Source organism: Pinus tabuliformis, chromosome 1_1 (assembly GCF_031772625.1).
Source record: "Pinus tabuliformis cultivar Carrire ecotype Pingquan chromosome 1_1, CPIR1, whole genome shotgun sequence".
Taxonomy (NCBI): domain Eukaryota; kingdom Viridiplantae; phylum Streptophyta; class Pinopsida; order Pinales; family Pinaceae; genus Pinus; species Pinus tabuliformis.
The window spans coordinates 796,501,912-796,514,044 of record NC_142297.1 but is presented as its reverse complement, the minus strand read 5'-3'; the positions used below and the strand labels follow the sequence as shown (position 1 = coordinate 796,514,044).

At 37.4% G+C, this 12,133-nt stretch overlaps 1 long non-coding RNA gene across 2 annotated transcripts in view; it reads left to right on the top strand.

The window, feature by feature from the left end:
* The window catches only part of LOC149216397 (uncharacterized), a 259,951-nt gene extending 251,135 nt beyond the window's left edge, over window positions 1-8,816 (top strand). Inside the window, exon 3 of one of the 2 annotated variants that reach the window (XR_016250548.1) lies at window positions 8,618-8,816. This is a non-coding gene — a long non-coding RNA (uncharacterized LOC149216397). Of the gene's footprint in view, window positions 1-7,803; window positions 7,913-8,617 lie in introns of those variants that run through there. The other variant, XR_016250549.1, reaches the window with a different exon arrangement.
* Window positions 8,817-12,133: the final 3,317 nt, after the last annotated feature.

Here is a 12,133-nt window from a genome sequence, read left to right as displayed (position 1 = left end):
TGAGAAGCGTAGTGCAGAGTTGCAACAATGCAGTAGTAGTAGCAACACAGTGGCTTTAGAGGGATAGCGTGGGCCTAGCAACAATCAGATCTTTAGCATCAAGATGTAGCTATGTTGAACACTTGTTCAGTAATTTGGGATGTTTTTCCATTGTTAATGCAGTAGCAGCAGTAGTTTGCACTTGCAGTGCAAGGGCAGTTGGTAGTGGTAGTGCCATCAGCAACATGGATGCAGAAATTCAGAGGGAGTTGTAGTACAGATGCAGTGTTGACAGTGGTAGTGTCAGTGATAGTACAATTGCAATAGTAGTGCAGTAGTTGGTGGACAACATGTCAAACATTAGCAGCGTAGAGGACGATGTTATGAAGTCAGGGTGATGCTTCAGTGGGAAGCATTGCTAGAGCACATTCCTCGCTAAGAGGGAATGTTTATTTCTGGTAGCATCAGATGTGCTCTAAGTCTGAAATATTGTAGGGAGCCTTGGGCACATGTATTCAAAAGAACCCAAAAAGCGTTTTTGGAAATTCCACCCAGAGACAGTTTTATTAAAATAATTAATTATTTTTAATGGGTTCCTAAGTCTAAACTTAGGAAATTAAAATAATTAATGGGTATTAATCTAACTGTGGGTGTAACTTCTAGAAGAAGACGAGGATCAAGCAGAAATGATCTTATCCATTGATTAAAATCTAATCTAGGTCGTTGAATGTCAACGAGGAGATTATTTAAGGAGGCTTCAGGGTCATTTGGAAGACACACAGAGAGTTGATCAGTCAAATTGAATTATTGAAGCTAGAGGCAGCGCAGTGGTTTCGTAGTGATCACGCAGAAAGGGGCAAATAGAGTTTTGGGTGGAGGATCTTCTCTGGAGCCAAGAATACTCAGCAGAGAGGCAGAGAGACAAACAGAGGAGGCAATGCAGTGCCCAGAGAGGGTGATGCAGAGCTAGGAAGGGCTCACATAGGGCCCACGTAGAGCAGCACAAAAGCCTCCCACGCAGAGGTCCGAAATTTGTTGAGGTGGTTGACGTTCTGAGCTAGGAGCGTTGGAGTTGGCTCCTGAGAGCAAATCGATCCAGCAAAGAGGTGACGTAGTGTCTTAGAGGCTGACACAGGCCCACGTAGTGACTGCGTAGGGGCAACGCAGAAATAGTCGGGGACTCATTGGTCCAACTACTAGATCAACCGGGACTAGTAGTGTAGAGTGAGGTAATCTCAATAATTTCTTCTGCCGAGTGATATTCTCTATACTAGATTGCCAGCAAGCTAAGTTGCAGGGAATGTGGGCAGGGGAGGCGTTTCCGTACGGAAACAGAAACGAAACTCAGAGACACGTACGGTACGGCCCAGAAACGCATTTCTAGCCGTATTGGCATGTTTTTCAAGGTGGAAACGTGGGAAGTACGGCCGAAAACGCGTTTCTAGGTCGTACGATGCCATTTCCACATGCAGTTTGACTTTTTTTAATTTTTTTATTATTATTTTGTCTTCTAATTTTTAATTAGGTTATTAAAATGAACTTCATGGTAATGTTAAATTCTTAAAGTAAAAGTGATATTCTCCTTTATTTTTCATTTTCATCCTTTTACTTAGATTTTTAACATTACCAAGAAATGACTCAGGATGCTTGAGAGTGGTTTCGCCCTCATTGGATTTCATATCGAGAAAGTAGAATTTTAGATCTCACTCAAAATCCAGCAGACTTGTCTGTTTTTCAGGATTTCAGAATTGGGGGGATTGCAATGTTTCCATTGGATTTTATCATGTACTAGGGTATGGAACTTGTATTTAATCAAGAGAACCAAGCCCTCTATGCAGGGGAGACTCCTAATAATCAAGAGCATGTAGGGTACTAGGGTATGAAACTTGTATTTAATCAAGAGCACTGAGGTCGTTCGACTATGTAGGAGGAGACTCCCAATCAAGCACGAGACAAGAAATTAGAAATTTCTCGTGGCTGATTCTGGATATTTCTATTTTCATTATGTGATCATTCATGAGTATATGTGATGTAAATTTAGAGACTTATAGTTTATGCATTGACAATTGACAATTTTATCATAATGTAATAAATTAGAATGTATATATATATATATATATATATATATATATATATATATATTCACGTTTCCCCGTTTCCAAAATTTGGGGGGGTCACATTTCGTACCCGTGCCCGTTTCGGAAACTCGTACCCGTTTCCCCGTTTCATGCAACTTAGCCAGCAAGGCATCCAGAGGTTGTATTCAGAGATAACGCTACTTAATAATAAAAACCCTTAGATCTGTTGCACCGGTTTTCCCGCATTGGGTTTTTCGGGGGACATTTTTTCAAAAACAACTGTGTCATTTGTGTTGTATCTTTCTCTTGTTCAGTTTCTTGTTTTGGCATATTATTTTAAATGGTGTAGGCTGCAGTGTATGTATTTCAATGTTTGTTGTAGGAAACTGCAAATAACTTGTTCATGTAAATCTAACAAATAGGAGAAATATCATCAGTTGTTGCAGTAGGGATTCTGGGTTTTAGGAATTTTCACAGACATGACCATTCATGAAGAGCGACCTGACTAGGGTATATAAGCAGCGTTCTGAACCCAGCTCACGTACCGCTTTAATGGACGAACAGCCCAACCCTTGGAACGTACTACTACCCCAGGTGGCGAAGAGCCGACAGCGAGGTGCCAAACCTTCCCGTCGATGTGAACTCTTGGGCCTCACCATCAACTATAATCACCACATCAATTCTTTTATATAATATTCAATATACAATTACTAGTCCTACAATGGATGTCTTTGTCTTCAAATTATTCTGATTATTGTTGCGTATACAAACTTTGTTTGTTACATTGGTATCAGAGCATACCTATGAGTAAGACAAACTTTGTTCGTTACACTATTATGGCTCGCAAATTCGATTTGCTCAAGTGCCATAACTCCAGTGATGAATCATGTGCCATATCAACATTGATTATCCCCTGAATTTCCATGTCATGCGTTTACTTATTTTGACTTTGGAAAAATTCATAAATTTTTCCAATTATTGAATTTTTTTTAATTTTTTCCTCATTTTTGCCATTAACATTAGGAAAAATGGCTTTTGAGGGATTATAAGTCATTTTTTGACCCTCAAAGTTTGTATGAGAATAATGCTAGGCCTTTGAGGATGAATTTCGAGTAGTGCACATCCCAATCATTTCCTAGGACCACTTATTTACATCATTACATAGAAAATAATTAAAAAAATCTAGATTTGCGGGAAATATTTAATTATTAAAAAATCCTACTTAGATCTAGTCAAATTTCTTGTAATTTTACGACTGATCTAACATGGTGATATACATTGACTCTAGACACTAGGACTCACTTAAGGCCTCGCTATCAAGCCGCACTACAGCTTTGGGGTTATATCTAGGAGAAAAAACTCAATTAATTATTAAGCGCTGAAAAACACAAATAATTAATCAAGTAAAAAAACCTCCTAGAGTGAACTCACTTGATAACAAAGTCCTAAGATACCTAGGCCTGTTACATGACTCTATTTCATCATGCTAGCATCTCTTTACAATATCTCCATAGGGCTACGAAATTTGAGTGCAATGAAGAAAAGAGAGAAGAAGGGGCTCAGAAGTCCTAATGATATTTGGAACTCTGTAAGTGCAGGAATCCCCTAACATATCCTTGGGCATGGAGTCTTCGATTGTACTTCAATGGTAAACAGGACCTAAGTTGACTGTTGGAGGACTTTTGACAGTGATAGTGGGCAACCTCCATGCCGTAAGTTTGTCTTCATATATTAGCATAGGAAGGCGGAAGTGGGAAGAAGTCCCAAAATGTTGCATTCTTGGAGGACTAAGGAGCCACAAGTGGGCAGTTGATGGAGACCCTATGTGTTGACTCATTGATGGAGTAATGATCATCTAGAGGGAAAATTGGAGTCATCTTCAGTGACCTAAAGGAGCAGGATTCATTGATAAAGGCATATTGGTGTTGTTGCAAATTGGGAACAGAAGGACCAACAGAGGTGTTCAAGGTACATGGACCAAGTGGAGTTGTGAAGTGTAGTACATCAACTAGTAGGTCAGTTGGTATCTTGTTCAGGGTAGATTGGTGGTCATGGTTGTTGACACCAAACCCTAGTTTGTATTCTTGTATCAGTGATTGTACGAGGACCATGATTCCTAGCACGGGAGCCCTAGATAGTCTTTTTATAATTTGTTAATCTAACGAAGTTGGGTTGAAAATTGTAAAAAGTTGTTTATCGTGCACGTGTTGATTTATTGTTGTGTTTATTTCGCTATGCAAAGTAGTTTGTTGTGGCATTTAAGTTGGTTGTGTCAAAGATTATAAGACCCTAACCTAGATTCTCTAGTGTCGTGGAAAATTCAATAAGTTTGAGATGAAAGACTTAGGGCTTATGCACTACTTTTTAGGCATGGAGGTGTGGTAGACAGAAGGGGAGATTTTCCTCGGGAAGGGAAATCCGACATCAAGAGCTTGGGGAGATTCAATATGGAACATTGTAGAGCCATGTCTACACCAATGATAACCAATTGAAGGAAGGTAGATACATTGAGGGAGAAGGATGGGGACCCTACACTCTATAGACAGTTGATTGGCTCTCTTATGCATTTGGTCAACGCTAGGCCAGATATATCCTTTACGGTAAACTCTCTTAGTCAATTCATGGTTGAACCGAAGAGGGTGCACTAGAAAGCAATGAAGCATGTGCTACAAAATTTGTGAGTTACAATCGAGATGGGATCATATATACTTGAGGTGATGGTATCGGGTTGAGGGGATAGACTAATGCAGACTGGGTTAGTAGTACAGTGGACAGGAAAATCACTTCAGGGTGTTGCTTCAGCATCGTATCAAGAGTTGTCTCAAAGAAGTAGAAGTCCGTGGCACTGAGCTCTGTAGAAGTGGAGTATATAGTAGTGAGCATGGTGACATGCGAAGCCATTTGGCTTCGAAAGTTGTTTGTAGCATTATTTGATCAGAAGGTGGAGATGATCGTGATACATTGTGACAATCAAATTTGTATTAGGCTCTCTGAGAATCTTGTGTTTCATGACAAGTCTAAGCATATAGACATCAGATATCATTTCATCAGGGATTGTGTACAGTGTGTGACATTTTAGCTGCAGTTATTACCTACAGATCAGTAATGTCTATCAGATCTTAATTTTCTTAAAAACCAGAGACCACAAACCAAATGGGTGGCAGAAGTCTTTTACATGGACCAAGTGGAGTTGTGTTTTATTCAGTATTTGCAGTGAATTAATTTATTGGGACAAATAATATGTAAAAGATAGGAGAATAATAACCAAATTAACTGCAATAGAATTTTCACACAAAGTCATATCAAGTGAGCTTGAGCCATAGCCTGAACCAGAACTTGCAACTAGAGCCTAGAGCTAGAAACAGAGTTGCAGCTAGAGATAGGCTCATGTTCCATAAGCACAATTTGGTTGTTGGCCAACCTAGGACCACCACTAGTAGAAGACTTTGACTTTTGCTACCCATTTCATCAATTTGTGGTCATCTTTAAACCATCACCATAGAACGCTTCCATTTCGTAAAAGACATCAACTTATAGCTAGATTTGGAATTGTTCGAGGAATTGCTTCGAACAAAGTTCCAGAGTTGGTGGTCAGCCTTAAACTAACACCGGTTGAAGACTTCTGCCACCCATTTGGTTTGTGGTCTCTCTTAAACCACCATATTTAGAGAACTATCTTCTTGGACTCACATACACCTCTTCAGGTTAAGGGGGGAATGTTGGAAACATAATCCTCTTGAGTTGTGTAAATTTAGCTTATTCACTCGAGAGTTAGGTGAAAAGCCTCAAGTGAACACAAACAGTCATGAGAAGTCCAAAAGACCCCCCTGTAATATGAAACCAAGGGTTAGAATTTTTTTTGTATTTTTATGTGTATCTTGTGAATAATATGCATCTCACGCTTATCAAATTTGTCTTTCAGTTTATGGAGTCTAACACCCTTAAAGCTTTACCTTTATGTGCATATGTTTTAGTGATATTCACCACCATGCATGTAGCTTTAGAGTTGGCCTTCTCAATGTGTACTGGAGCTGTCTGGCTTCTAGGAACCATCGTGCTGGTTGGCTACATGTAAGCCCTACATGAGTTAAAATTATCTGAATCTAAATGAATAAAATCCTTAGGACTTACCATCTTACCATTAAAAACAGGAAAAACTTGAGGGTCATCAGATTCCTACATCACCGAGAGCATGTTGAAAATATCCTCCTGATATTTAGATGCCCACTCAAACTGATCCAGGGCAAAGATATCTCGTTCATGGTAATACAACACACCCTTCTTGATTGTGAGGAAGTTCGTAAGCCCAATAATAATGGATGAAAGATGAATGATCCACACAATTGCCACTAGCCATAGGGATTGGAGGCTTTTGGGTCTTAGGCTTCACTTGTTGAAATGGTTTCTTATGTTGGAAAGGCTTCTGGTTCGCATGCATGTTCTGTTGAGTTCGCATATTTTCTCCATTTTCACCACCTTATTAGTCAGGTCATGCAATAAATTCATTATCTTAGAAGGCAGTTCCTCCTTTTCATCCTCCATTTCTTCTTTGGGCTCTTGGACTCATTTGGCAGGCGGAGGCCGTGTTCTCCTTACTCGCAAATCAAACAATCTTGCAAGAGGTAGTTGTACATTTTGGGCTGCCATGATGTTTTTCCCAATTTTGATGGCAGCAGCAAAGGCAATGCCCAAATCCTGTGGATCCTTTTCCCTGAGAAAATATCCAAACGATCCATCAAAAGGTCTAAAATAATATAATAATACCAGCCCTATGGCAACTTCCATAGTTTCTATTGCTGACTAAAATTCCCGTAAGTGACAGAATTCACAAAAAACTGCTACAGAGCTGAAAAGCAACCAATTTCTCTTAAATGCCAATCTGTTTTACTATGATGCCCCTATCCACCAGAAATTAAAGATACCTAGTTTACAGTTATAATAGCAGACATTTTCTACACTTCATAAAAATAGGTTGTTATTTTCTGTTGGAAATTACTGTTACCATCAGTTGATAGCTATAAGGTGTATTGTATTGCAATGTGACAGACAGATTATATGTTTCTCTAGTCCTTGAGTGCAGCTCTTCTATGTGCTGTACATCTGATTCAGAAGGTTGTAATGAGCAAAACTATGATATGTCAATCTGATCATGACACATTATAATTCCCCTACATTAAAATCATTTTCCATCTAACTTTTTGATACCTGCCCTATGTTTTCACTTGGAGAATAACATACACCTTCATTGCTTGTCAACCAAGGTAAAAAGTCATTGGAAATCTGTTTACCCCCAGATATGTAAATAAATGAATTGTTGTCATCCTCGCATATTGCAAAATCAATATCAGTACTTTCACTGTGTATGGTAGGATCGGGAAAGTGCAGCATTCAATGTCTTTTTGAATGGAAACTATTTGCATCTCTATGCACCATAAGAGTATTGTTGGATAATGCTCTCACCACGGAGCAGAGTTCTGGTAAACATATGTTAATGTTGTTGGGTAGATTGCGTGATGTCTTACTGATATAATTCGGCTACATCCAAAATATATCGCTGGATGTCTTGCTATCTTCAAACCTAATTCATGTCAACCATTTCATGACATGATAGTGCATGAAATCATATGATATTACACAAGATCTAGGCCATGTACCACTGGAATATTTCCATCTTGTAGATGTTCTTTATCCTCTGTGCATATTGGTGACTGCTTTGACTTATGAGTTGACCACTTCTTCATGACAGCCCAGTCTGCTCTTTTCAACATATTACAGGTGCTGAAACATCCCCAGGATGTCTAGAGTATGCTCCATATGTTAGATTCCATCTGTGCTTTGCGCCACCATGAGATTCATTAATGGTAACAGGCTTCTGGATTTCCTGTAACATTCAATTTCTAAGACTTTTTTCCTTTCACCAGATTTTGATGACACCAATGCTTGATATTTCTGACATCTGATCAGCGTAGGAGCATCCCTGTGGTACCTGGAGCAAACTCCAACCACTGCATTTGATTCATGCTTGGCGCTACTAGGAGATTCATCAGCTAGTTACATCCTGTAACTGGTCACATCAGTAGCTGGGAGAACTTAGCAGGATTTGCAATGACATTCTTATAATTATTGATGAATATATCCTTCCCTCTTCTAGCACAGGAGAGTCTACAATTTTCTATTACAAATTGTAAGACCATTCTTCTAATTAACTGGTTTATTAGGTGAGTGTAGTTTAATTGAATGAGATTTTTGCAGTTCGGGTTACTAAATGCAGTTTGTGAAGGCAGTTTTGAGTAACATATTTAGTTGGTTTACGAGGTGAGTGTAGTTTAATTGAATGGTATTTTTGCAGTTATGGTTGCTAAATGGGATTTAGTTTTGAGTAACATATTTTTATATTGGAAAATATTAATTTAAATTCTACGCTTGATCCATAATATTATTGTTTCTTCTATCAAGGATCTATGTGTGCATTTAGTGTGATATAGAAATACCATTTCATTGTACTGATTTTGCATTACTTCTATATATTTTACGAAGGAGAATTATTATCAATTTTGCAGAATTTAGAACTGGAAATGAAAGGAAAGAAGCTGCAGATCAATATTGAAAAGCTTAGCAGGTGCAATGATCATGCACCTTTGGGAAACCAGGCTGTGAATGTTTTACAAGTGAAAGACAATCAAGACAAGGTTATGATTATCATCACTGAAATTGACAATATTTTTTCTTTTGTTGTTGCAGGCTGCAAAATTCGAACAAAGTAACTACAGACCTGGCATCTACCAGTTAATCAGGGTTGGGATGACATTGAATTTCTGTTTTTTCCAATATGAAATTTTGAACTCTCTTGGGCTTTGGGAGTTGGTTAGATTGAGGTGACCATTTTTCAATTATTTTTAGTCATTAAATTTACTAGATCCTGGGCCACTTTCCAATCAGGGATGACTATGCATTCCTACTCAGAAATCCCTCTTTGGTTTAATAATCTGACTTTCTAGTGGCAATGTTTATTCATCCTCCTAGTATGTGATCCACTACTTTTAAACACTGCCATTCTGTCAAGCTTGCTCTAACTAGTTTCAGTACAGCATGTAACTAGGAATGTAGCGGTGAAGAAATTCCCTGATGTTTAGTTCTTGAGACATCTGTTGTTTCAGTACAGCATGTAACTAGGAATGTAGCGGTGAAGAAATTCCCTGATGTTTAGTTCTTGAGACATCTGTTGTTGGATAATATTGTAAAAGCACCATCTTTGAAAAATAAAATAAAAAAGGAAGCATATTTCATCTTTTAGCTTATGTCCAAGAGGGACATGATATGTTTAAAATGATCGCATTTATGTCATCTATGTTTGCTTGGATAATAATTATTTTGTTTTAGTATAGAGTCTTGGTTGTGTGCAATTGCCGGAATACTTGCTCCTTACTTTGAATAAAGAGTATGATATGCATTAATTTCTTTCAGTGTTCTCCGATTTAAATTGGATGTATCAGTTGCTTTCTATTGATGCAATTAACATGCAGATTTTAACACACTATATGTTACAACTTGCAAATTGTTTTCAACATGTTAGATTGACCTGACTTGGCGTAATGCATTTAGGATCTTGTAAGTGCAGCATATAATTTCTTTAGTTATTTGTTAACTGATTGTTTTATCTTGCTGCCTGAGATTCTTTGGAGATAAGTAGTTGTGATTAGAAGGGATTTGTGCAGAAATGTCATGGCTTTGAAATTCGAACGTTTTTGTTTGGATGATATGATTCCTTCAAACAAAACAGTTGGTGAGCAGCTTGATATTGTGCAAAGTCGTCTTCAACAAATATACCATTGGAATGTGAAAAGAATGAGTCTTGCCAAACTAGACCTTTCTAAATTCTGATCAGGCAGTTATCATTCAAGCACAATAAGGTTTGTGCAAAGTAACCCTTAGAGACGTATTTGTCATAGAAACAATATTTGGATATTCTTGCTTATTGTGGAACTGGCAATAGGATTTGTACCCTTGATTTTTGGCAGCCAAACTCCTATGTGCTACCATTGAATTTAACCACAGAAATGCTGTGAATGTGGTAGGATGGTGCTCATCTCAGGAATTTGTGCTTTTGTCTGCAAGAAATGACCTTAAATTACTTGTTTGCCATCTTAGATGTTCCGGAAAACCTCTATACAAGCTTCAGGGACACGTGGATCTAAAGCTTATGAAATGTTCTGGAATTTACGCGCCTGCTAAGAAAGCTTCTAAATAGAATGGCTTTTTAAAAATTGAAAACAAAAATAGTGTGAATATCTTTTCACTAGCATAAGGAATTATTTTTTGTGATAACATCGTAATGATTAATTTGCACTTGAAACCAAACTTGTTTTTCCGATAGTACTAGTGGCTGATGCAGATCTTTTTCAAGATCTATTTGTGTTTTAGCCATGTTTATACATATCCATATCCAAATTGGCGACATTAGCAAGGGGTTGAACTCCATCTTAAAGTTGACCTAGACCAAGTTTGACTCGTTTATGTTTCATGGGAATGACACAAGCCACAAAAGCTATAAACTTCAATCGCTCTAAACCCAGACTAAGGTTGACTCATTTATGTTTCATGGGAAATGACATGTCACGAAAGCTATAGGCTTCAAAGGCTATTGGGAACACTTGTGCTCCATTTTGGAATATCCTCACAGATTTAGCCTAATCCAATCAGAGCATATTTATACAATGTTGATTCTAAATCCAGCTCAACTGCATTATATAGAGATATTAGCAATTGAATGATGGGTTTTATTTTTTTCGAAGAATTTCTGAAAATACCGAAGTCTCCAACTGCTTTCATAATCTCTTTTACTGTTGCCTCTCTATATTGACGTTTTCCGGTAAATAAAGAGTTATATCTTATAGGCAGCGTTACCCATCAAGAATTTTCAGCGTGAGAATTCATATGGTTACATCTAACTGTCTTTGTAGTGGTGTTGTTAAATTCCTTAATGTGTGGCCCTTGCTGCTGTTATGGGTAAAGCAATTTGAAAATAATCTTCTCATTGGTTCAAAGACAGAGTTGGGCATTGTTGCATTGTAAATGTCAGCTAGTATGTAAGGTTGTATTCATATGAAAGTCGTCCTCGATAATGAAAACAAGCTTAAGTATTTGTTCATGGGCACGCATTGGAATGAACTAGGAAGACTGATGAAACCAAAACGCAAAATAGGGAGCATTGAGAAAACAACAATCTGTCAAAGAAAATTGATTTCAGTTACAAGCCAAGCGAGTTAAGCTTTGGGAAAACTTTCAGCTGCATGGATTTGCCTTGAAACGAGAAACGGCAACTGCACGAGAAAACAGAGTTTGGAGGTTTTGGCACTCAAGAAAGAGGAGAGAAAATGAAAATAAAAATGAGAAATACAGAGTTAGTTTCGATTTTTCAATATGGTTTTCACTAAATTTCTAGCCCAAATTTTATTAAAAAGCTAAATAATTTGAATACTAAACTCAAATTTTATTAAAAAACTAAATAATTTGAATATCAAACTGATGATCAACAAATTGACTATTAAATATATACATTTTTATGTCTCCTAGTCAATTAAGTGTATATATTCTTATGCATTTTGTGCCTTAGGGTAATTATTGTTTCCTAAAAAAAATCCAAATAATTATATATATATATATATATATATATCACTGTAAACAAGAAATAGAATTTGCAATTAAATGTGAACTTCTTGAGCCACATATAGAATAGTGTTTAAACTATGCATTTTAACGATATACATGTTAAAGGAAAACAAATCAACTAAAAAAAGGGACAGTAGTATAGAAATGATCAACTTTCTATATACTTGTCATAGGCCTCTAGATTATTGAGTGAATACATACATGAAATCTAAAATAAAGAGTGAAAATACAGGGTTGAGAATGACCTGCAAAAGAGCGAACTACAACTTGTAAAAGATTTCCCATAAAATATATGCACCCGTTAACTAAAATGACCGTAGAAAACGACTTTTTTGTCTGATCTCGTTTCTTACACGTTCTTTACAGGGAACGATGGCAATTGTCCCGTTTCTTACACGTTTTTTACG